Here is a 27443-nt window from a genome sequence, read left to right on the forward strand (position 1 = left end):
CGAGTACATAGTAGGTACTAAAACCTTGTGTATAATAGATGACACATTCCATTTTTGTTTCAAAATATCACCTATTACATTACATAAGAAAGAGGCAGTGTTTCGTCTTTGTCGTTTAGTTTGACGACTTTTTCGTTCAATTTAATTTGTGACTTTTTCGTTACATAGCTTATTTGACCAAGAAAAAATTCAATGCATGTTGAAAATATTACATATTTCATTTTAATGCATGTTTTTAGATGTAGCAAATCAGCAAATCCTCAATTTATGGTGATATTACAAAATAAATGAAATTATTATCAATAAATTATATGACATTTTGATCTTAGAGACTACTAACATAGTACTTTGCTCGACCATTCTTTCTAAGCCTTTCTATTCTCCTTGTCATAATCCTAAATCCTAATTCCGTTATGAATTAATCCCAACAAACACAATATAACTTCCACAATGACTGTAATTACCCTAACCCCAACCCTATTTACATGATTATTACGAATATCCCAGCGGTTTATTAAAATATGGTAATAGTAACTGCCAGTTAGCAGTAACAGTTAGTGGAACGTTCGGGTAATATGAAACTTTGAGTAAACTGACCAAATTCATAGTTCCGAACTTAGCGTCTGGGACGTATGAACGTGGTATATTGGTACTCATATGTAGCATTAAGGTTTATTCACTATTTGCTCGTAATGCACTTTTAAAGCTTTTTGGTAATGTACTTACGTACCTACATACAATTTTTTGAACTTGCAAGATAATTTGATATACTTACCTACAACATATTCTGTATTGATTCAGAGACTAGGGGCTTTAACATAACGCGTTAAAAATGACTCTAAGTCGCATTCGCTAATTGATGCATTAAACCAAACCAAATTACTTCAAGTAGTTACGTGGTTCAGTCTCGGCAATAGAAGCACATAATATCACACTCGAACTATGCTAAACTCTCACCTGTCCCCGATGTAATCTCCATTGCAACTATGACATAGTTTAAGTTTGTTAATAGTTTCGACGTAATACGATCAGTAAATTGGCTCCTTGTTTCTATTACAAAGACCATTAATTGTAATATAACAAATGAAAATTTGTAAGTACTATTTATCAGTCTAAACAAATAAAGAAATTTTGACTTTGAAAATAAAATACCATGAAGACTGTATAAATAATATTTGTGATAAAAATTGTGATTATTTGGCGTTAACATGACAAATTGTTATAGAATAGTAAAGTCAAATAAATAATCAAGAATTAATCGAATCATGTTTTCAGAGTAATTATTGAAATTTGGACCCATAATAATATTAACATTCATATACAGACGCTGGCGCATGTAAAGCTAAACAATGTAAGGTCTCATTTAAGTATGTAGTTGTAAGTAATACTCGTAGTGGCGAATTTGGTCTGAAAATATGGTGTAACTAGTATGATGTGCTGTCGTATGTGCTTAACATTTTACAAGACGCGCTTTAACCTTAAGAAACAAAAAAGCGTACATTTTCAGTTGATAAAAACTACAATAGTACACTTGTGTTTTGTACTAACGTGAAAACTTTAAATAACACTCGTGTCCAAAACCCAATCAAACTTGAGCCGTACAAACTACCCTTACTTTATTACTACCCACTATTTTACACGAAACTTCGACAATGATGTATCAAGCCCTTTGTTGCTATCAACTTCTGATTGAACCCTCGTAAACCAGATCAAAGAACCAATCAGAGGGTTTTAATAAACCCCTTCAGGCACATTTCGTTGATTAAACCCACTTTAATAATACACCTGGTTATCTACAAGGTATTTTAGGTACTTACATTAAATCCCCGAGACCCTTGAGGGCCCTGCTTAAATAGCTTTTAATTTTCTCCCATATTTCAAGTCACACCTTTGTAAGGGATTATTAACCTTTAATTTGCATATTTTGTAGTTACTTTCGCATTTTATTGGTCTCCTGGCGCTATAAAGCGCGTATCTTCAAATAAGCAAATAAAGATGGATCTGTTTGCGTAAATCCCTTTATAGAAGATTCAAAGTTTTAGTACGCATTAAAAGTGTCATCGCTGCAAAGTTTATTATAATTAAGAACGGAATAAGGCAAAGACACTTCTCAAAGAACTCCTCCGGCGTGTTTTCGTTCCTAGAATTTCATGATAATAAAGTTATTGTAGGGAGCAATTTCTTTATATTTTGCCCTATACTAAGACCCTGGTTTCAGATATTTTGAGGTGCCATTGATGTACCTACTTAACATGACTGTTTTATTTTGGGCCAATGTTTTTTTACTATCCACGATCGGACTTGCAATGTCATCTCTAACCTTTATAGTGTTCCAGAGAAATAGACGACAAGGTGAGCCTTAATTTAGCACATGTATGTCCCAAAAGAGGTATGTCAATATTTTAGTTCTATTTCGTTCTACCCCCCACGTGCTTTAAGTGCGATTGGTTCGTTTCAGTAAATTAGCTAAATGCAAGTTGCGTATTTTCAATTGACGGTGCTTCATTCAAAGGGAATGCAATGTATTACATTACTACTATAATAGAGCTCCATTAGTTTCGAAGCCAACTTTCAATGTGGAATTCCACTTAACGTATTCTGTTCCTAATTAAACGAGATAATGTTCATTACTGCGCTCGTTCAAGATCCTTGAACTGTATTCGTTTGTACTAGCTGAAATGATCTAATTGCTCATTTCCGCTTAATTGTGAAGGAATACCTGAATGTTTGTTTCGTTTTTGTTTCGCTCATTAGAGCTTGATTACGTAACTTCGAGGTCTGAACGGAGGTTAACGCAAATGTTGCTACCGTGGATTGAGACCGTGAGATGAACACAACAATGTTTCTATGGGATTGATAGAATTTGGTAAAGCTGCTACATCGAAAGAAGGCAGGCAAAAGGCTTGATCCTACAATATTAACAGATGGCCACTTACGAGATACCTAAATATTGTGCTGTGAATTTTTGAATGGATAGGGTAAATACTCTGTGATCATTTACAGCTGTGGCTAGGTACGTAGGTACTTAAACTTTGTTAAATTCACCTCAGTGTGGGGATTTGGAATTTTAAACATCAAGGCTCAAACACGTCCTAGCTTAATAAATGTAGCTGACGTAGTAATGTTGTTAGGTGAACTAAAAAGTTTTATAACTACGCCTAAAACATAACCAGCAAAAAGTGTTCGTTTACCAAGTAATTTGTGTTTTTTTTATACATCAGTTTGTAGTAGGGCCCAGATTTCCCTAAGCTGGCTCGCGAAGTTTGTTTCTCGGGGCTAAAAGTGTAATTTTCGCATTCAAATGCTTCCGTGGCAGAATTAATGTTTTGCGGAAACTTTTGGAGTAGGCGCTCCTGATTTGAGAAGTATTACTTGTTATATTTTATTAATTATTACGCATGTTTTTATGCGAAATTAGAATTTAATTGGTTTGATATTATCTACAAAACTTTACAAAACCTGTGAAAGCGCGTGTGCAGCCTGTTTAAGTTTTCATTATCGACTTGTTGCTTAATTAAGTATGATCATTGTAATACTTATAATTCACATGATATTGTGATATAAAAAAAATATTTCCAAGCTGGCTAGATTAGTTAGGTTTTGAAATATAGCTTCATGGAGTTGATAGAGTACTAACACACAAGGTTTGATAAAAAAGAGTGATCTCGATTGGCTGAACGGTCAATCTTCTAGAACATGATTTGCAGCGTACAAAGTAGTGGCACAGTAGTGGTTCAGAACAGACTACTATGCCGAGAGGTCCCGGGTTCGATTCCTGGCCGGGCAGAAATAGAAATGAAATTTTATTTTCTGTGACGGGTCTGGGTGTTACTATGTATAATATGTATGTATTTACAAAAAAAAAGTATTTAAGTATGTTTATATCCGTTGTCTAGTGCCCATAGTACAAGTTTTGCTTAGTTTGGGACTAGAAGCGTAGTTTAAAATGTCCAAGGATATTTATTTATAGTGAACATCTCTATAAAAATCGTTTAATGCCCTATTATTATCAATGAGACGGCTGGACGCAGCCGGAAAAGCGGCGCGATCGTCAAAAACCTTCGCTTTTTGTGCCGCGTAAAAGGCTCTATTGTTTGGCAGATATTGTGGCTCGGAAATCGATTTCCGACCGCCAAATTATTCGTATTTCTATGAAGCTGACAGTATCAATCAGATTATATTATAGGTGCAAAACGATAATTTTCAGGCTGTGGTGGAATTACTAAAAACTTTTGTTTTCAATGGTTATCGACGCGTCTCATCTCGATATTTTTCAATAAATAGGTTTTAACGACTCCAAGAGTTGCCTGCCAGTAAACAATTTTTTATATTTAAGATTTACTACTTTCACTTACAGCTCTGTACTAACTCGGCGGTTACCTAAGTCATCTTCTGTCTTAAAATGAAACCATTTAAAGCTATACTGTGTAATAATTAACTGACCATTAATTATTCCACAATCTTCAGTTGTTAACCTCATTATTAAATTATATTTTTTTCCTTTTCAGGTGTATTTTCTTGCTGGTGATACTGAATGTGAGTATATTTTATTACAATTTTTACGTGCTTTATCGAACCTCGTAGCTTAATTTATTCGGTACTTAATTACCCTAGACTCTAAAAGATATTCGGTACTTAAGGTTCGGCTAAACCAACGCGTGCAAAAGTTGTTAAACTGCCGCGATCGCGTTCCAGACGTTTACGACGAAAAAATCCGCCATTTTAAAATCCGAAACGTCAAAATAACAAGCCCGATCTGATCCCCGAATGCCATGTGCAAAAGCTGCATCGATCGCCGCGGCCAATACAGGACGTGTTGATGTGAACTCATTGCTACAAATTAATACAAGGCGCATGCAGGCGCTCGCGTTGGTTTGGCAGAACCTTTACCTAGGCGCAGACCACCGATTTTAAATCGGCCGATAGTTGGGCCCGATTCTAATTTGTATGAAGAATCAATCGGTGTAATGTGCGCACTTCCCATACATGCCCATACTGATTAACTGCCCGACTAAACTATCGGCCGACAAAGAATAGGTGGTCTGCGCCTAGGTTTAGTTAATATTACACATAAATACGCCATTTTATGGATCACGTCCAATCCAACTGCCGTCCACGTACAGTGATGATTGTGTGGCCGAGTAGACAAACGCGGTAAACCAATAAAGATCCGTATTTGCGTGCTCCTGTGTCGGCGGTGAATCCTGATGAGTGGTCGCGGTGCTGATCCACTGATTGGCCGTGATTTAAAGCTTTAAGGGTATTATTTGGTTTTGTTAAATTAATTTATTTTACGCAATCAATAATTGGTAGGTATTTTTATTTAGATATAGTGTAATGCACAAAAATAGACTTACTAGGAGTGTCATGTTGGACTTTTATTGATCTTCTTAATTTGGCGGAATAGTGTGCCCTCAGTGGCGAAAAAACGCAAGTTCATCGCCATGAAACAAAAAAGAAGAAGAAGATTTTCTTATTTTTAAAGCATTACAACAACACAAATTTTAATGTTCTTCCAATTAAAAAAAAATATGGGTAACAGAGAAACTTTATTCTAGTAAAACTCTTAATTAAATAGAAATAATTGAACATTATTTTGTTATTTTATAGCAGTGTGTGTGATATTTGACGCCGTTTAAGTAGGTGTGGTAATGGGATCCCGATTCTGGAATTCGACGAGTTATTTTTATGTTTACGTAATTGAGAGGAGCTTGGGGCTACACACCTACATGTTGTATAATAGGTATTATTTACAAGAGATTCTTGTCTTACGTCCGTATTCCTAAATGATGCTGGCTTAAGTGAACCAGCAAATCGAACGCACAGCGTTGAATAGAGCTCTGTGTGTGATTGGTTCGTATGTCACCCTGTGCGTCCACGCGCACTGTGAGACGTCATAGTAATGTTTGTGAATACGGGCGTTAGCCGAAGAAGAATTTAGAAGATCACTTAGTTTTTGATCCTTGGCCCTTTTCTTTGACCTTTAAATTCTAGGTATTTAACTTCTGAGGAAATTAGATGTTTCAGGCATTTCAGACACTACAGAGCTGACTGTAAATCTTCATTTCAAACAATTGTTACAAATACCCCTATCTCCTCTGCGTATCAAAATACCAAGAGTTAAAACAACTCTAGGCCCTTTGACAACTTAAGGCTCTATTCATTTCAGACATAAATTCCGTTTGAGAATTTAGAGAATTTCGGCCCACACATAAATGCTAAATAAAGTAGTATTTATATGGGAATCGTTGTTTTAACTTAATTCTTTGAAGAAGATAAGTACGAGTTTAAGTGAAATTTTCTTTGAATGATTGAGCGCGCTTGGCGGAGAGAAGTGCTTGAGAGCGCTTGTTAGTGCTGAGAAACAAACTATACAGTTGTCGGCGAGGACACGTTTTCTAACTTCAATAATGATGAGTTTCATTAATTTTTTAGCAGTGAATTACAGCGCTTACCACTTACAAGCGCTTCCAAGCGTTTTTTTCGGCCAAACGCACCCATTTTGTTGCCTTCTTGGTAAACCAGATTTGTAAAGCATTTTTGCCGAACCTTATACTTAAAGGTTCGGCTTTTGTAATATTATACGTAATTTAGCTGTGATTACTGCTTAGTTACGGTTTTGTTCAACGTAATTGAAATGTCAAAGATGTGTACAGTCGACCGCACAGCAAATTAACTACAAACAAAACAGTAAAAGTAATAAACTTGTGAAGTAAATCGATATTTTCTGTAAAAATTTAATTAATTGCTAACCAATGAATTCCTGGTAAATACCTACGTGAAAAAAAATTGTAGACATAAAAAGATAATGACTTAATTATGGGCATGTAGTACAAGTAAATGCATACAATGAGTCAGTCAATAGTTAATCTAATATGAAATAATAAAGTATCTTTAAATTTCATTTAATATTCATAATACTTTTACCGTTTTAATAATAATTTAAGCTCAACTGAACATCTTAGCTCTTTACAAGGCCGTAAAAGAAATGAAAAAATAATTTCTCCGTACCTCCGTTCTAAGCCGTTGGATTATCTTAGAAGCATGATTTGCGGGTATTACGCGAATATTTATATCACACATGCTTTCTTCTGAAAGCCTGGAAAATTCAAATTTACTTTTAACAGAATTGGAAATGAGTCTTATGTGTTTTGGATCCTTGACAGCCTAAGATGAAAATATCATGTTGATACTTAGATAGGTACTTAAAGTAATACCTTCTATTACAATCACTTAAACAGCCCGCCTTTTGTAGACAAAATGCAGCCTTAAGTTAGTGCTTAAAATTAATTTAAACAAAAAATAAATAGTCGTAGAGCTTTGAGAATTCTTTGATTTTGCAATATTTGATACAATTATGCACAAGTAGGTACATCACTATCGACGACGTTCGATATAATTCCATTCGGCCCTATTTGGTTGCAAGGTAGGGAAGCAATTTGAATGAAAAGTTTGTTTTACACGATCTAATCCCACCAATGCTCGAGTTAGCCCTGGAAAGGAAAATTGTCTAAGCCTGTACCAAATGGAGAATGAGCGAAGCCGCGGCAACAGCTAATGGGCTAATAAATAACAGGCATACAGAGCTTATGGCGGGGATAAACAGAAATAAAGGGATCGGCGGGATCCGTCCAACGTTCCGTACACGTTAGACACAAATGGGCCGAACGGATTAATAACATCAAACTGATCCGAGATGAAATCATAATAAAATATTCACAACGCATCTGGGGGATTATTCTGACGCAACATTGACGTCGGATTGGGGCAAAGAACCTATTAATATCGACATCGGAAATCACTTTTCGAATGGTTCGATTCTTCCGAGCTACGGACGTCGATTCCCAAAGGTTTACGTTCGATTCGAGCATCGAAATCTCTATTGACGCGTGAACCTTAACCTTTACAATTTGAACAATAACGAAATGGATTGATGTTTGCAATTTTCGATTTACGATTCATACATAATCAAACCCTCCGACATTGCTACATTTGGAATTGTATTCGGGTAGAAGTACCTATCTTCTCTCTTTGTTGAGCTTTTAATAGAAATGCCACGAAACAAAAGAAAGAAAAATACGAAAAAAACGTTAGACTTCACATTAAATAATATAAAAATACAATTACCTATTTGTTTGCGAGAAATAGAAGAACCACTCAAAGAAAATAATTAAGTGGAGTTGAGTGGACATTTTATTCTGAATTTATTTAATTTACCTTTTGTTTCTATTGCATTTTTCAAGACCAAGATAAAAATAAACGTGCAAATAGAAATTAGAAATAAAAATTGAGTAAGAAGCTTTTTGTAGAATAATTGAATTTCAATGCTTTTAAGTGAATATCATACAGTTACTACTTAAATATCACACCTAATGTTTATACTACGCCTTTGTGACTACTCGTGTTGCATATTATCACAACGAAACTTTACTTTAAATGGAGCCGTTAAAAACTTCGTCGCGTCTCCTCGTTTGGATGCTACGATGCCGAAATACTAAAGAGGTTCATACATGCAAGTAAGTACTCTTATGGGATTCTGGCATCAGATAAAAATAGCATTGGTGTTAGTTTGGTGTAAATGTACCTAATCATATTAATAGTATTTTTTATGGTTATCATCATCATTATCATCATTAGGTCATACTGTTGTATGTAGTCATAGGTAACAATTTTGTTACAAGAGTCAGCTAGTTACTGACTATTCTCCTAAAATCATTCTGGCAATTAATTTCAACAATAACTGCTTTTACACCACAGCGGAAAGTAGTAAAGTACACAAAATAAACGCACAAATAAAATGTATGCATACCTAACACGATAAAACAATTCGCCAGCTTAACTCAAAGGACTCACACATTCGGCTTACGAACAAGTTTCGAGCTGCGTTGTACAAAATTCTTATTCACCGAAAATACTGCATATATTTTCTCCCAAAGTTTTCACAAGTCCGACAACTTTTCAGCAAAGTATGGAACACCTCAAAAGGCCGCTGTACTAGCAAATACCATGAATACTAGATTTTTATTAAAATCGTGCCCGGAATATTTACTCGTTTTGTCTTATCCAATCTACTGTTCGGGATTGTGCAGATCATTTCGTGGAAAATCTTGTTTTACTTATTTATTACTTCATTATGCATGACATAAACATATCTGTCGGTATTGGTCTGGGTACTTACTTCAATAAAATTAATTACGTAACAAAAAGTAGTTTTTTTCGGTTGTCTAGAACTCGTAACTTTGCTTAGTTTACTAGATAGATGGCTCAGCGTAAAATGTACAAGAATATTTATTAATTAATTCGCTGGATAAAATAAATATATTGATGGGGTCCAAATCCGCCTAAGTACTATTACTTATTCTGTGGTATTATTCCATTACATTCTGTTCACACCTTCAGAAGAAGCCAAAATGCTTCGCTCATTTTACTTTAAATTTTCTAAATGTCACGTTTCATTCCTTTCCAATATTACATTTGTTATTTCCAAACCTAATCCACCTCGAAATAACTCGGTATCTTTTTCACTTAATCTTCCGGTAACATTATCTACTCAGACAGCTGAAGTAGGCTCATCAGCCAAGCTCCTAAAAGCTATAAATGGAGAAACCAGACGACACCGCACCGTCTAGATTGAAGCCACTATTATGGCTTCCCAAGGCGTCATGCGAAGAATTTCATATAAGCAAGTGGGGTGAAGGGAGACGGTAATGAGATACCCATCTGTCTTCTTTAAGGTTTCACCAAAATATTCCTTTAGTAACGACATCTCAACTCGCGTAATTCTTGCTGATGGAAGTTTCTATTTGTACGGCAGTACTTGAGCAAATTTTGTTTTTGTTTTAGCATCACTTTCAATCCAAAATATTTCCTTTCAAAAGTTTGCCACTACTCTTTGAAGCCCTTTATGAAGTAATTATCAAAGTTCTAGAAGTTATAGCGCTGGTAAAATAGTCAAAATAAATACCTAACTCTTGTTTCTTTGTTGTCTTACAATTAAAGATTCTAACGATAAACTAAACGGCACTTTTAGTTCCACGATCAGTAATAAACTTTGAACCATTACCTCTGTACTACGTGTGAAACTTCAAGCTACATTTAATATTGATGGGTACACAGTACGTGATAGAATATCATAAAATGAAATTCTCGAGTGTACGGTTATGGGGACGTAAACCAGACCCACACTTAACCGGATAAAACTACAGATAAGCGTCCTTTTAAACACAGACGGGATAAGAAGACAAATATTGACCAAACTAAAAATAATAACAGACAAAAACATATCTTAATAAGAACGTACTATTTCAGTTTCATTTTGTTTCGGAACACGGATAAAAGAATAAATTTTCGTTAATAGAATGCAAAAGTGAGATAGTACAGATGAATTGGATTAAATTAGAATTTCTATTAACTCTCATATTTCAGCTACAACAACAATAATTTGGATTTCACGGCATGTACTGTAATATTTAATGCAGAGGCGGAATATTCTGCGCGAGAGCGTAATTTATTTAGGACAAATATTTAAATACTACAATGCTTTGGGATCATTCAATACTCAATACTCAATCGTTTATTGCATAACCACATTAGCTTTCACATTAGGTCTTACAATTTAGGCAGTTATACAATGTGGACCCATTATTCAGGAATAATCATGCAAAATTAAAATATATCACACAATAAATGTTCTAGTGAAATAGCGTATTAGTATAGGACGATCAGCAACAATTATTATTATACCAGCATTTAGGTACTTTACTTAAATGACAAAGACCAATTCCATATTTTATTACGAACTACAAAAGCTCTAAATCTTGATCTAAATATTATTTAAATACTTAACTTTAATAAACTTTCTTGTACTTTCAGAATTAATTAATTAAAGTGAGTTGGTCCAACTTCAAAAATACCTTCAAATTACTTTAGACCCTTTAGTTTTCTTTTTAAATCTATTCGCCTCTTAGATGGCCTTAAATCAATCAAGCGTGACGTCATGGACTGAAATCTGCCAATATGGAGATTGATTGTTTTAAATCAACAAAGCCTTGACCTTTTTTCTATTTTTTCCTCTGACCATGCACTTCGCTTTAGACTCTTCTGCATCTTTAATAAGATCTAAATTAATGTGTACAATTATCAAGGACTTTCTTTATTCTCTGTTTATGCCAGATGGATTAATCTTGATCAATCAATCCAGACACTGACTAATAAGTTAGGTCTAGTGACCAGTCTGGTTTAGTGAATTACGTTTTTCTTGAACTACTTTTCTGTACTCTTTTTTCCTTGCCTATTATCACTGGTTTTTCAAAGGTTGGTAACGTGACGTCGTATTTTTAATTTATTTTGGACATTAGCAAAAAAAGAAAAGGTGGCAATGAAATAACTAACAAAATATTGTGATATTATATTGTCCCGCCTATTTAATTTAGCATAATAACAAGCCACTGAACACACAATTCATACTACTGAATGGGTTGCACCCGAATTTTGCACGCAGATAGTTGTTATGACGTAGGCATCCTCTAAGAACAGATTTTCCAAAATTCACCCCCTAAGGGGATTAAAAGGGATGAAGGGATATAAAATTTATATGGAGAAAGAAGGGAAGGATGGAGAAAAACAAGACATTGTTATCCACTGATGGAAAATTCGTGTGTGACCCTGAGCGTCGTGCGTCCTCGCGCACTGTGAGACCTCATAGTAATGTTTGTAAATACGGGCGAAAGTGTCATGTTTGCGAGAAACAATCTCGCTAAAGAGGCTAACTACCGGCCTCGGATGATCGAAGTTGGTCAACCTCGATGCACGGGAAGCCGTTATTCGGTCGTCCGTCCCGGTCAAACAGTATTTATGGAGATCGATAAACGCTCTTACATTGTCCGGGCGATAGCGTATCAAGCTATGCACTGTGGTACTTATTATTTTATGTAGTTGAAATAGGTGCGATCACAGAAACTAAAGGGAGATGTGACAAGGGGGCGGGGCCGGTGTCACATCAATATGCCCAAAAACAGAACACATTGCTCGTGACAGCAATGATGACAGCAGCGACGTCTTAATGTAAACAGTTTACATTGCTTGCGTAGTACTAAAGATTATTCGAACGTTGTGTACTGATACCGCAGTAGATAATGAGCACATATTGATTACTTTGTGTATGTGAATTTCTAATGCGACACTGAGTTTCGAACTCAGCGCATTAGTTGGCATCTCTCTATATCTCTATGGGTGCGATTTTGCAATGTAAACGCATCGTGTGCTTTAGCTCTTAAGGTAAATTTCTACCTCTTCAATTTGATTATAATTTTGGCTATATCGATTACATTTTGTTGTTTGATCCGATCTCATTTTGATATAAATCTCCTTCAATCCCCTCGGCTTTTACTCACCGCATATTGACGTCAGCGTAAAATTATTTATTTAGAAGCCTATCGCACAAAAGATTCATAATTAACTCCAAATAACCCCGCAAAATAGAGACGGGGAGAAACTCCAAAATACGATTACAAGCTTTGCCCATCGCTCACGAAGTCACAAAGGACAGTAACGAAGTTATTGTCACAAAGTATAAAATTACAGTAGGCCTAAGCTGTCTGTGTATTTTAGAGACTCTTGAAAAAAATAATTATGCAGAACAAGGTAGGTAATTTTAACACAATAGTAGGTACCTACCTGATGTTTAGTGAGATGCATTATGATGACGGTAATCTGCTTTGAATTATTATTAGTATTTGAAAAAAATGCATAGTTTTGACCACATTATTTTTTTAAAACAAAGAACGTAGACAACAAGAAACTCAATTTTGGGATAAATGCAAAAGCAAACAAGTTCTTTGTAATTTTTGATTTGCTTTTTTTTTTCTCCACGAAATTGTTTTATTTTTAATAAATTTAAAATCAGCATGTATGGTTTTGCGTTTTACAGTAAGACAGAAGTTTTGCGAGAGAGCTCACTCCATTCGTCTGTACTGTGGCTATGTTCACTTTTACTGAATAGCTTGCTTCGAACTCACAAGCCACTGTAAATGAGAGTTATGAACGTTTTTATTGGAACACAATTTGGTGCTATACTGGTTCCTATGTCGAGGCCATAAAGTCCTGAACACCTATACTAAGAATAAACTTCGCATCGAGGGCAAGGAACTTGGGAATCATAAAGATGTATTTATTGCTTGCACTATTAAAGAGAACGTTTAATGTTGTTATGGTTAGTTGTTTATGTTGTTATATGTTGTAATAATGGTAATAGTTTTTTTTTTTTTTTTTTTTTTTTAATTTATTGTATGAACCACAAACAAGTTTACAATAAACTTAAACTAAAACTTATATGAAAAAAGAATCTTAACAATTGTAAACTCAACATCGATGGTTACATTTTACGTTAAATGGAAATAAACATGAAAATGCGGGACTTAAGTTCTTATTACATAGTCGAAATTAATTTTATTGGTTTGTTGGCGATGTGTGCGCAGTATAAGTGCGCTAGTGTTCTTATGAATATCAGTGTATGTAAAATAGGTTTTTAGTGTGTGTGAATGTGAATTAGTATTAAATGTTAGTTATAGCCTGACCAGGAACATAAAAACCCTGGCATAGAGGCGCGTCAATTGCATTTGATAGTGCAACACTGAGTACAGTCGTACCTGTGTTAAATTAATAGGCTAACTTTATGTATCAGGATTCTGGATTACGGGCTAATTTGATATTTTCATAAATTAACGAAAAAATATTATTATAGGTAACCTGGTTTAAATAAATTAAATGAAACCATCAATCGAGTTAGTAGGATTTATTTTATTATTCGTCAATAATAAAATTCAGAACTTGAACATTCAACTGCAATGTCTGCTCATGAACGTTTTTGTCGTTATAATTTTAATAATACCCTAACTGAAAAAGTTAAACCTGACCATCTGGTATCCAATTAGTTAGTGCTCTAAATTACAGAAGCTGGCAAGTTTAAATCCCACATGGGATAACTATTGGAGACCGGGGTAAAGCCGTATAGCTAAGAATAAATACCCATAGAATAGAAACAAAGAAAACTACGTATTTGTAATTTACTTCTTTATTAAAGGTTTTCATTAGCTAGAAAAATCAACAATGAAATAACACTTAAATTTAACAGAAATATTATTTTTTAAACAAAAACAAAACTTCTAGTATTTCCGGTTTTGACCCGGAGACTGGACAAAACCGTATACATATATACGATATCCTCAGATGATGAAAATACGGGTTTGAAACGCCCTTATCCTTTGTTTGTAGAAAGATTTTCACCAGATGACCTGAACTTATTTACGCGGTCCTGCAAAGTAGATTTTGGGAGGTATCCCAAAATCTACTTTGCAGGACTACTACATATGGTAATATGTAGTCGACGCTTTTAAATATCCCATTCCTCCTTCGATAACACTTTTCACAGCTTTTTTCATTGTTTCGGCATCCCAGCTTTGTCAAATTTGTAAATTCAGCCAATTGCGCGGCAAATTTGTAAATTCTGTAAACAAAGTCAAAACCGTATATTGGCCGATTTTACCCCGTACGCTTTTACCCCTATGCACACAGTAAAGACATTTATTAAATACTGCACACACACACACACACACACGATACTTGCCGGTAAAATATCGCAACAAATTCTTAAATACACACAATTCAATATAAAATAAAGCACACTTGTTAGTTATTATTCATTTCACTATTTAAACTCCTATTTTCCAAAAAATTAGATCAAACAACCAAAAAACAAATAAATTTTGATAACGCGTTAACGTTCGTGCCTGCAGTAACAAGTGTCTGTTGACAGATTGATCCTATTGGTTGCTAGCTGTGAGTAGTATATGCACGGCATATTTTGAAATAATAACAGATAAATCTATACAGTACGATTTTACCCCGGTATACGGTTTTGTACAGGTCTCCCCTATTAGTGTACCTACTAAAGACAAACATTTTGAGTTATTGATTAACACAAACTGTTTGGAATTATTTATTATCGATTTTCTATTGTAGTTGTTTTAAGATAACATTCGAACATTTTTTTGATTAATTTAGAGCAAAATAATTAGTCGGAGTCGGATCTCGCCGGTGATGGCGATATGCACGCGTTGGTGTGGTTGAACTTTAATAAAGCATTAATTTTAAATTATGAATAAGCTTTTGAAGATATTTTAAGCTTGTAACACTATAGAAAAGCCAACTTAAATTATTATTAAATGCTACAAAAGCGCAAAAAAACTCTGTAACAATGAAGTTATTTAAATACATTAACTTCAAACATTCAGTATAGCGTTACAAAACAACTAACTATGCAAAACAGTGGAACTTTTGTTTGTCTTAGACAAAGGCACTAATTGTTGCTGTTTTTGGATTATAGTTAACACACGCTTAGAGCGATTTATGGTTACAAAGACGGAGGGTTCTATAGAAGCTGTTAAGGGGAGAGTCATGAATATAACATGTTAAAATAGTTGGAAGAAAGAGTGAGAAAACAACTCCTTCTGGCGCAGTCGGGTAAAAATGAGAACCAAAAATACAACTAAAGAAAATCAAAACAAAAAAAAATTAGGTACTTAGCATATAAGCCACTAGAGGGTCACCGAATCAATTAACGATAGAAAGATCGATCGAAAAAATAGTTTTTTTATTATTATAAACAAAAAAAAAACCGCAAAAAACATAATATTACGCATGGATAAATTGCTAAAAGCTGTCTTTTTCAGACAACCTCCAGGTAAAATAATTTGTAAATATAATGTGGATATTTGCTTTGAAATCCGTGCTTTACATTCGTAAAGGTTTTCAGAGAAGAATTTAATTACTTCTCGGTATTTATGAACATTTTCTGTAAGTTTTACAGAAAAGCAGACGAAATATTTAACGGAATAAGAATCTGCTTTTGAATAAACTTTTATTTGCAACATTTCTGTAAATAAATTAATGAATTTTGAGCTCAATTAATACAAACTTACCTTAAAGTGACTAAATATTTTTTTCTTAGGTCATAAAAACATAAATATACGTAGACATTATTCAAGTATAATGACGTCACCAAAATTAATTGCACAATTAATTTGTTCCCCAATAATGTCCACTTAAACGGGCGGTAAACTCATTTGCCTTAAGGGCTTCTGTTGTTTCTGAACTAGTTATTGTTGCATGAAACTGGTTCAAACCGGTCTCAAAGCCACTCTGTCTGAAACAATGGCAACCGATGCACATGATTACGCTTTTGGTATACATAGCATTCTTGTAAAGCTTTGAATATTCCTGTAAAGTCTGTTCATTGTTACTGAATGGATAATACCTACCCCTACAAGCCTTGAATTGAAAGTTAACTATTATTCTGTTTGATCAGAGTAAATACAAATGAGTAGGTCATCTTCCGCGGTCAAACCGCGCTCGGGCGTTTCTTTGAAGATGACCTACTCATTTGTATTTACTCTGGTTTGATATGCCACATCGCACCCCCCCTGGAAGAAGTATGCAAGTCCACTTGTGCGATATTTTTTTTATTGCACTAAAAAATCGAAGAGGAGGTAATACATATTGTCAATTTTTTTCATAATTTTTCTCTTAAAAATGAAGAAATTATGTACAAATATGTAAAATATTGCAACATTAAAATATCTAAATTTCCATAAGAAAAACGAAGTAAATATATTTGCATTTAATTGTTTAATAAAGTTCCGTATGAATAATAGCATATTAATATTTACATACATCTTCCACGAAGACTTTAAAAAACATTTTCGCGTATCTATTGTTGCATACTTATTCCAGGATATTATTTGGTGGGTATTGTAGTGCAAGTTCAGTTGCGTAGTTTTTCCACGAAACTTTTGTGCACATTATGCTGGTAATTTTGTGCAAGTCTAGATGCCTAATTCTTCCACGAAGCTTTTATTCGCATTATAATATATAACAATTGATACATTATTTTCTACGTAGATATCTTTGTGCAAGTCTAGTTGCTAATATTTTGCGAAGCTTTTGGCGATGTTGTATTTTAAACCGATATTGATACATTTATTTAGATGTAATTAAGTCATTAACAAAGCACAAATTAACTTAGTTTCAGTCATTTAAGTATCCAATACACTACTTTTTGCACTAAATACCCCTGTAAGACTGTGTGTTTATCAAAAATTCGTCCCAATGATTACTTACCACGTGGTAAAATTATCGGTCTTTATGAGTACAAGATCCATTTTAAATTCTGTCTCTCTCTTCAGTGAATCGTTATCGTAGTTATCGTGATAAATTTTCATCTTTCCAGAGCCGCATGTGTTCATTTATCAGCTAATGCGTGTATTGCCAGCGTGACAAGGTATGTATCTATACGTCTTTTGGAGCAGTAAGCAACAATCGGTGTGTCCCCAATTATAGAATGACACAAGTTTATATGTATTTTAAGGATTATTGTAATCAAAAGGACATACTCGTAATGGTCAGACGTTTAAAAATGCAACAACCTGATACAAAACTGTTGCCATCTTTTCGTATGTAGGTACGATGAGCGAATACTGACTGTATTCTTTTCAGGTGGTACTTGATCGACCTTCCGCAGACCTCCACAGATTGTACTTGCCACTGGAATGTAGTGCCTATCCTAGTGTTGAAGCTATTTGTCCAGTAAATTGCATTTATTTCCAGGCCTTATGAAACTCCTGGCTCTGACAAAGTTCCTATCCTGGTTGCTTCACAGGTCCGGCCACTCTTCAACAAAGCGTATAAAAGCACCTATAAGTTTTGGACCAAATAAAAACTGTTCTTTTTTCTTTATAGGTTCAGCCAAACCAACGCAATCTCAAGCGATCAGCCGGCGTGCAGTGATAGCGATTAGACTTAGGGTTCGGCCAAACCAACGCGATCACAGCGCGATCAGCTGGCGTGCAGCGATGGCGACCAGACCTAAATGCATTGTTCGCCATCGCTGCACGCCGGTTGATCGAGTGTGAACCTTATAGGATTTGGAAGTGATGTCACCAACGAGTTCAATGTTTTGTAGTCATGCAGACAATAAATATCACTATATTTAGGCTTCTATAGTTTTGTTCCCTTGGACATCAAAATTTAAAAGGGTCCTTCAAAATCGTCTCCCTTGTTCATGAATTGTCTAGATTGAGATACTTGCTGTTCTGGTAAATCTACCATTATTTGTACGTTGGCAGTAGCATTCAATTTAGCACAATTGAAACATCTGTGCGCGTATTTTCTCGCCAATGGTTTCGCCTTGATAATCCAAAATGTGGAGCTGTATCAGCTTTCTTATGAATTATAGTATTAATTATTATGAACGTTTTCGAATTTCTCCACGACGCGGTTTGCAACAATAGATTTTCACCTATTCGTCTCTCCAGACAGCTAGGCGATCACAATAGAAAAACCTGTTCACAGTGTTCGAACATCTGTGAGGTTGGTATTCTTCACATTACTTCTTCTCATTTGCTTCATCCAGTTTACTCAAAGCACCACATAGCTCAAGACGTAGTAAAAAAAATAGTTTTTTGAGAGCACTTGAGTTTTTTAGCAATTAATTTCGTTTTAAATCCTTCATCTAGTTGATAGTGAACGGCTGCAGTTTATTGCACTCACAGAGGCATCGCTAAATTCATTGTATTGTATTTTTACTCGGCCTGCATCCAACGCCTTCCCGCTACCTTTATCAGGTCGTCGGACCACCTTGTGGATGGATGTCTTAACGCTGCGTTTTCCAGAACGTGGTGTCCGCTCCATAACCTTGCCTGCCCCATCGGCCGTCAGTTCTGCGTAAGTACTATGTGCTTCCAACCGCGCGATGTGGAAGTCATTGGGGGAGGCCTATGTTCAGCAGTTCCTGTGGCTGAAATGATGATGATGTATTTTTTCTCTATAGAGATAGCTATAGATAGCTATAGATAGTATACCAACCTATATCTGTATTTTGTCAATGTGAATCAAATCCTGCCGTATCTTAATCCAATCTTTTTCTAATGAGTTACTTATCTTTCTATCCTTACTAGTTTTTTATAGGCCAAAGTTTTTTTTTAAACAAATAAATACTTTCTATTCTATTTCCATTAGAATCTTAGCCATGACTGTACTTAACGCTAAGCTCCAGCCAAGGGGATCAAAAAGTTTGATCAGATGTATCAGATAAAATGTTACGTTTCATGGTTGGTTTTGCAATTTGTGGTATATTCACATTGTATTGAAATCTGTGCTCAAATTCCATTCAATACCCACTGCTTGGACTGTTCCATCAAGGTTCATAAAACTAATTTAGCACCAGCTTATATTTTGTTGTCTTCTATTGACTTCATAAACTCAACGCAGAACTAGGTAGCAAAAGGTATTTGACCGCAATTGCATGTGATGTTAAGTGAGATGCAGTATAAGATGATAGATATCTACCTGTAAGTGCCTATAAGGTCCGGTATAGTGCTCAGGAGAGACAGCAGCAGGCAGCGACCTGTTCGCATTATAAAAGAGTTTATCGAAACGCTTAGTGCAAGCTGGTGGAATGTCGACAATGTAGGAATGATACGTTAACCAGCGTCTGATGATGGAAGGGGGCTGGTGGAATTAGGTCGAGTAATTCCTTCGCACATTCTCTGAAGTGTAACCTGGTGGATGGTCACATCAGATGTATTATTATCTGCTCTGAAAGTTCTCATTAAATTATAGCATTATAGCTTCAATTGACCAGTCCACTCCTGATAAAAGGTCGTTGATATAAAAATATTGTTTTATTATTTTATAAAAATCGGTACTCCGGTAATCCGAATCATTTTTTGTCACATAAATCTGAAGATCATCTTCATAATGTCATCTATGAAGCAAACACGTTTCATCTCATTATAATATTTCTCGGGTTTTCTTGCAGCTGGGAACCTACAAGCAGTTCGTTATTCAATGAAATATAAATCGAACCTTAACACAAAGCATAAAATATTATAATCGTGCGCGAGTTGTCTCCGTATTATTCCAGACGACCGCATGATGAGGTAAGTATACTGTCAGTCTTGTTTCTTTTCCTTTTTCAGGTAGGTATCTCTTTTAATAAAAAAAATCGGTGTGTTCGTTAATATTTTTTCAGGTCTAGTGATTTCTGTAACTTCCTTTCTAATTGAACGGACCTGTGAGTGGTTATGTTTCTGGATTTTTTAAGGGAAAGGAGGCAAACGAGCAGACGAATCAGCTGATGGTAAGTGTTTACCCGCCGCCCATAGACACCCACTCCTCGGTGAGTTACAGGTGCGTTGATTGTCTTTAAAGTATTAGAGTCTGCTCTTAAAGGTTTTAGGTCGTATTGGTCCGCAAATACTGCAAACGGCAGTTCATTCCTCGGTTTGGTGTCTGCAAATGGTGATTGTGGATTTTCTGTTTTAAATGGTAACTTTACAAAATATCTATCTACCGCTTCCGTAAAAAAAAATGTCCTGAAGCAGTGGTTGGGTTAATACTGGGGAGTGTAAAACTATAAAAGTGCTTTATAAAAGCCTTCTTGCAAAAATAAATGAGTTTTATGCCCGTTTTCACCATTAATCCCAAATTTTTAAGTGACCCCTATAAAAACAAAATTCCAGTAATGTATCACCATAGAGGTCACTTACAAATTAGGGATTGATGGTGAAAACGGGCATCAGTCCTTTTGATAGCTCGTTTCTCCCTAAAAATGCAATTTCCGAAAATTATAATATAGTTATGCAAAAATATTGTAACTTTTTGATTTTGAATAAAGCTATAATTTTAAATACTACCATAAGTAATGTAATTTTTCACAAGGTAAAAGTACGTTATCCTTTTTACGAATTTATTTCAATACGAATAGTTCGAGGAAAAACTACGTAAACTACACTTACACGTTGAATGCACGACTAAATCTGAACGCCAATAAGTGGTTATCTGCAATAATACCAAACAGCATGTATTCCTTTACATGTCAACAATGCAATATTCATAATTACAACAACAAGGTGTTAAATATGTTTCGCGGAATAAGTACGCAACGCTCTTTTTTAAGTTTTTCTCAAAACCTATTAAGTGTATTTTAAATATAAATACATAGGCCCCTCACAGACATTTTTAGCTATCTTTTGATGTATAACACATATTTTTAATAATGGTAATAAATTTTTAGGACAGTTTTTTTACGCTCCTGAAAAGTTGGCATTTTTCACTTGCGTACTTATTCCAGGAAGGGTGCGACATGGCATACTCGACGTTTAAACGGATAGCAAAATAATATAGGAGTAAAAATGTATTTCAATCACCACAAATACACAAATGTTAAAATCCCTGTTAACCTAAATTAATTTAAAAAATAAACTTTTTCAGTAAAACTTTTATCGCGTACATGATTTAAATGGTACTAATTGCAGTTAGAGAAATACAATCAAATCACATCGCAATTAGCTTAAAATAAACACCTAAATAATAGCAATCTGAAATAGCTTTTACATTGATACAATCAAATCTTTCTGAAAAAGATACTCCTAATGTCCCCGTATAAAATTTACAGTGCATCCAGATAATTTGTTTACTTCCACGGAATAAAAAAAATGGGAATTGTAACTAACACCTTTTTACAGGTATCCCAAAACATCGTAGAAATAATTCCTTTGCGCATTACGTAGACAATTACGCATCTGCAAATTGGTGAATTTGTCGGTTCGGTAGCTTGAGATAAAAGCAATTTGTGAAAGTGAACGTGTGCTTACTGAAATGGTAGAGCATGATTTTCAAGCAGATTGTTTGTAAGGTCAGAGCACTCATGTGCTTTACATGACAGTATTTTAGACAGCTGCGTTAAATGTTGGTTTGCATTTAGTTTAAGGAAGCCATTGTTGATATCATCGTGGCGTTTGTATGACGTAAACAAGTCTGTGGTACGGGGAGAAACATGTTATCTCCAAAACAGTAATTTTTCAGAATACTACCTATTGGTTTCTTTTGCGTAACTATAAATAAGAAACATATTAATACTATGGTTAATTTTCCTCATAATTAGGTACTTTCCGTGCGCTTTGAGTTATCTTACTCAGATCAAATAAAAACATGCGTCCTTTAGTTACGAAATCAGTGTCTAACTAAAAACAGCCATAATGAAGTTATCATGTTTCTTCTCAACTCCACATGACGTGTTTCATCTTACGTAACATAGTCATTTATGCAATGTGCAGTCACGAAAAAACAAATAACAGGAAAAACCAATACTTTGGGTTCAACAGTACTAACTTATGTAGTGGCAATAGTGTTTTGCAACAAAAATGTAAACAGATGTGATCACTATTGACCTTAAAAGGAAGATGCTGAACTATAGCACTTTATGCTATAAAAATTCTGGATAGAAGCGTTTGTCATGCTAATTTTTGTCAACAATTTAGAGTAGTCACACACCGTTGATTATTAGTTGTCATGCTAATTTTTGTCAACAATTTAGAGTAGTCACACACCGTTGATTATTAGTTGGCCGATAGTGTGCCCGATTTCAAATTGTATGAAGAATCGGCCAAATCGAATCGGCGTAGTGTGCGCACTCCCATACATGCCCATACTGATCAACAGCCCGACTAAACTATCGGCCGACGAAAAATCAACGGTGTGCGCCTACTCTTAAACACCTCACAAAAACTTTGAAGAAATCCTCATGACTAAAGTTTGTTCTAATATCAACAGTAATTAGGTCACGTACTTAATTTAGGACTTGACTGCATGCTTTTATTCTCTTTAGTTCTAATAACTATGACCATAACCGTAATATACGAGGGGCGGCTGATAATTTCGCGGCCTAAGGTACTTAGCGATGAGTAATTAGCTTGTTACTCATGTCACTAGTTGCGACACTCAGTAGTATTATAAAAAGCAATCACTAATTAAGTTTGCACTGATAGTTCAATTTCTATCGAACAAATGACATCAGCATGTCCGCCGAATCTGGAGATTTGCGGAATTTCGACACCGCGCGCCGCGGACATAATTCCTCATTTTGAAAAAAAAATTTTTAGGTGGGTAAAAGGTATTGTATGCGAGATTTAAGAAATGTATTTCATTTGAGGAAGATTATATTATTACAAAATAAAAAATAAAAACCATTTATTTTATTTCATTAAGTACCTTAGGCCGTGGAATTATCAGCCGGCCCTCGTAGGTACCTAATGTAACTTGAAAAACGTCACTAGTGATGCATATTTAATCACAATTAAAATTGACAACTTGCCACCATTTGGTCATTATGTACGTGTAGGTATGTAGTTACTTATTATTCACTCACTCAAGTTTATAACACCCGTATTCACAAACATTACTTTGAGGCCTCATAGTGCGCGTGGATGCACAGGGTCCCAAAAACCTATTCATAGACGATACTTCAGTGGTGACAAGCACTATGCGTCCCTTAGAATGAACGCAAAGCTAAGGTAACCAGGGAGCTGTATTACGCAACGCATAGTGTCTATTTACGTCAAAATTTTTAGGTTATTCTCGTTTTTGAGGTTTGTTTGCTTTATTTATGGTTGTATTCGATTAATATTATCTTACAATGGATTACAGTAGTGAAGAAGAATTTGATAATTATATCAATGAGCAAAGTAGAATAACACCCGTATTCACAAACGATACTTACCTATGCAAAGCAGCAACGCTATGCGAAATGAGACATTTCTCAATGCGTTCCATATGACAAGCCTTTCAATTCATACACAATACTTAAACGACCCTTGACTATGCAAAATCAGAGTTTTGAATAGAGTTCTGTGATTGGTTCGCTTATGTTACGCACTTCACTCCGCTAACTGACATGACATTCCTGTCATTCAAAAGGTGCAACGGTTTTTATGTGTCGTTATTTTGTGGATTTGTGAATTAAATAAATATGGATAAAACTACAACTATCAGGTTAGTATGAATACTTCGATTAATAATAATAGTGAAAATCATGTTTCAATCATTATTTTTCAGATAAAAAAGCTGCCGTTTTCTTCTTCCGAAAGAGAGCTGCTGATCGTAGCTTAATAAGAGAAAGGCCTATTATTGAAGACAAGCATAATTATTATTATCCTCTCTAAAATATCGAGTTGACGAAGCAGGCCTGGGAAAGTCAGTGGCTTACAATTCTGAACCATATTTTATGTTTCACAAAGGCTCACACATCAACTGAAAAGCTGCTGGAATAATTTAAAGACCCAAAGAAAGAAAGAACTTTCTCAGGAATCAATGAAACGTTCTCAACACCCACCAGTAAGTAATGTTTTTAAAATATAAAGTAGGTAGGTAGATTTATGAGGAATATCTAAGCAGAGTATACTCAAAGGAATTAAATTCATAATTTGCTTTTCAGGTATCAAGAAATTAAGATTAGTAGTAGCAAGAATGAAGATACAAGAATCAGACGCACCACATTGAATAATATACAACAAGACCAGGCTTTGCACGAGTTGGGGCTAGGTACAAAGAGAAAAAATATTGATAGAAAGAGAAAATAATTTGTTAGAACATGAAAAAAAGATATATGATTTACAAATACATAAAATTAAATTAGACATTGAAGATTGAAGAAAATAAAACTTCATTAAAAATTTTATGTTTTATTTGCCACTAGCAACTGATACATTATGTAGGTGGCACTGGAAGGCCTCCTCGCAGTTAATTTCCTCAGGTCTTCTTTTATCAGTGGTAAAAGTATGAAAAGTACCCCATCATTGGAAAACCTAAACTAAATTCGTCTGAATTGTAATAATCAAAGGGATTTTGGGAATCCCGTATCACTTTTCTGGTACTTATTCTACTTTGCTCATTGATATACCTAATTATCAAATTCTTCTTCACTACTGTAATCCATTGTAAGATAATATTAATCGAATACAACCATAAATAAAGCAAACAAACCTCAAAAACGAGAATAACCTAAAAATTTTGACATAAATAGACACTATGCGTTGCGTAATACAGCTCCCTGGCTACCTTAGCTTTGCGTTCATTCTAAGGGACGCATAGTGCTTGTCACCACTGAAGTATCGTCTATGAATAGGTTTTTGGGACCCTGTGCATTCACGCGCACTATGAGGCCTCAAAGTAATGTTTGTGAATACGGGTGTAAGTACCAGAAAAGTGATACGGGATTCCCAAAATCCCTTTGATTATTACAATTCAGACGAATTTAGTTTAGGTTTTCCAATGATGGGGTACTTTTCATACTTTTACCACTGATAAAAGAAGACCTGAGGAAATTAACTGCGAGGAGGCCTTCCAGTGCCACCTACATAATGTATCAGTTGCTAGTGGCAAATGAAACATAAAATTTTTAATGAAGTTTTATTTTCATCAATCTTCAATGTCTAATTTAATTTTATGTATTTGTAAATCATAAATCTTTTTTTCATGTTCTAACAAATTATTTTCTCTTTCTATCAATATTTTTTCTCTTTGTAGCCCCAACTCGTGCAAAGCCTGGTCTTGTTGTATATTATTCAATGTGGTGCGTTTGATTCTTGTTTCTATCTTAATCTTCATTCTTGCTACTACTAATCTTAATTTCTTGATACCTGAAAAGCAAATTATGAATTTAATTCCTTTGAGTATATTCTGCTTAGTTATTCCTCATAAATCTACGTACTATATATTTTAAAAACATTACTTACTAGTGGGTGTTGAGAACGTTTGATTGATTCCTGAGAAAGTTCTTTCTTTCTTTGGGTCTTTAAATTATTCCAGCAGCTTTTCAGTTGATGTGTGAGCCTTTGTGAAACATAAAATATGGTTCAGAATTGTAAGCCACTGTTAGACTTTCCCAGGCCTGCTTCGTCAACTCGATATTTTAGAGAGGATAATAATATGCTTGTCTTCAAATAATAGGCCTTTCTCTTATTAAGCTACAATCAGCAGCTCTCTTTCGGAAGAAGAAAACGGCAGCTTTTTTATCTGAAAAATAATGATTGAAACATGATTTTCACTATTAGGTATTATTAATCGAAGTATTCATACTAACCTGATAGTTGTAGTTTTATCCATATTTATTTAATTCACAAATCCACAAAATAACGACACTTATAAACCGTTGCACCGTTTGAATGACAGGAATGTCATGTCAGTTAGCGGAGTGAAGTGCGTAACATAAGCGAACCAATCACAGAACTCTATTCAATACTCTGATTTTGCATAGTCAAGGGTCGTTTAAGTATTGTTTATGAATTGAAAGGCTTGTCATATGGAACGCATTGAGAAATGTCTCATTTCGCATAGCGTTGCTGCTTTGCATAGGTAAGTATCGTTTGTGAATACGGGTGTTATGTGTCTTACAGTAATGTCATTGTTTTAGTCTGTTGGATGATTTTGAAAGTCAGCTAAGTTTCACTCGACTTCATGTTTGAAGATTCATTATTTACTTGCTTTCCGCCCGCGGCTTCGCCCGCGTGGAATTTTATCTATCACAGAAAAACTTTATCGCGCGCGTCCTTGTTTCAAAGACCGGTATAAACACTATCCTATGTCCTTTCCCGGGACTCAAACTATCTCTATGCCAAATTTCATCAAAATCGGTTCAGTGGTTTAGGCGTGAAAGAGAGACAGACAGGCAGACAGACAGAGTTACTTTCGCATTTATAATATTAGTATAGATAGGTATTTAAAACTTTACATTGCCCACAATATCAGAGTACAGAAGGCGAAAGATTTCGTATATCTAGTAAGATTCTGCATGGTGACGTTTTTAAGAATAAAGGACGTAGCACACTTATCAACCCGGAAAGGGATCGTAACCGTATCAACTCTAGTACACTTAGTCTTGTCCGCACCGTAACGTAAACGCCTCGCTTCGTAGTTGACAGCGCGCGAAAGGCGATACGGTTTTGATCTCTTTCCGAGTTGATAAGTCTGCTATGACCTTATGATAGATGATTAGCACCTACCTACATAAAACCACTTCTCTTGAAAAGTTTTCTTTAGAGCGCTAATAATGCTTCATAAATTCTTATACTTAATAAATACCTACTTCCTAATTATCATGACCGTAGAATTCATAAATTGATAGCGTTTTAAACCACAGTTATAATACCCGTGTAAGTCCGCTCGGCTGCGGTAGCACGTGATCGTTTTTATCGGCGATCGTCAATACGTGCGACGTTACTCGATTGGCATAGGACAAATAAGTGCAACAGCTCACTTTAATTACTTAAAGGTTAGATAATGAAAGCTAAACTAAATATTTTAGTAAAGTTATAGTGCATGCAAAAATGTCTATGTGTTATTTGCACATTTTGATCTTTAGAGGTCCACAACGCCATATTTCTTGAGATTGGAAACGAAGCAACAAACGAGATTAATTTCTTTATTTACTATTGTACTTGCACATACTGGAAAAGAATTTTTTTTAGTCACTTTTTAAACCAACACTGTGACCATAACTTTCAATACGTACAATACATCATCATCTAACTTATGGATATTTTGTCGTGTCC

General features: G+C 35.0%; 1 protein-coding gene and 1 long non-coding RNA gene across 2 annotated transcripts in view; one reads left to right on the plus strand and one right to left on the minus strand.

Annotated features, from left to right (window-relative positions):
- Positions 1-27443, plus strand: part of LOC135076823 (angiotensin-converting enzyme-like) — a 223073-nt gene that overhangs the window by 112360 nt on the left and 83270 nt on the right. Inside the window, exon 3 of the mRNA XM_063971290.1 lies at positions 4509-4536. The gene's annotated coding sequence lies outside the window, so the exon portion shown is untranslated. The remainder of the gene's footprint in view (positions 1-4508; positions 4537-27443) is intronic.
- On the minus strand, positions 25295-26123 carry LOC135076830 (uncharacterized). Its single transcript, XR_010258337.1, has 3 exons — positions 25976-26123; positions 25629-25908; positions 25295-25532 (listed from the first exon to the last, which is right to left on the minus strand). It is a non-coding gene; the product is annotated as an uncharacterized LOC135076830 (long non-coding RNA).

This window comes from Ostrinia nubilalis, chromosome 12 (assembly GCF_963855985.1).
Source record: "Ostrinia nubilalis chromosome 12, ilOstNubi1.1, whole genome shotgun sequence".
NCBI lineage: Eukaryota > Metazoa > Arthropoda > Insecta > Lepidoptera > Crambidae > Ostrinia > Ostrinia nubilalis.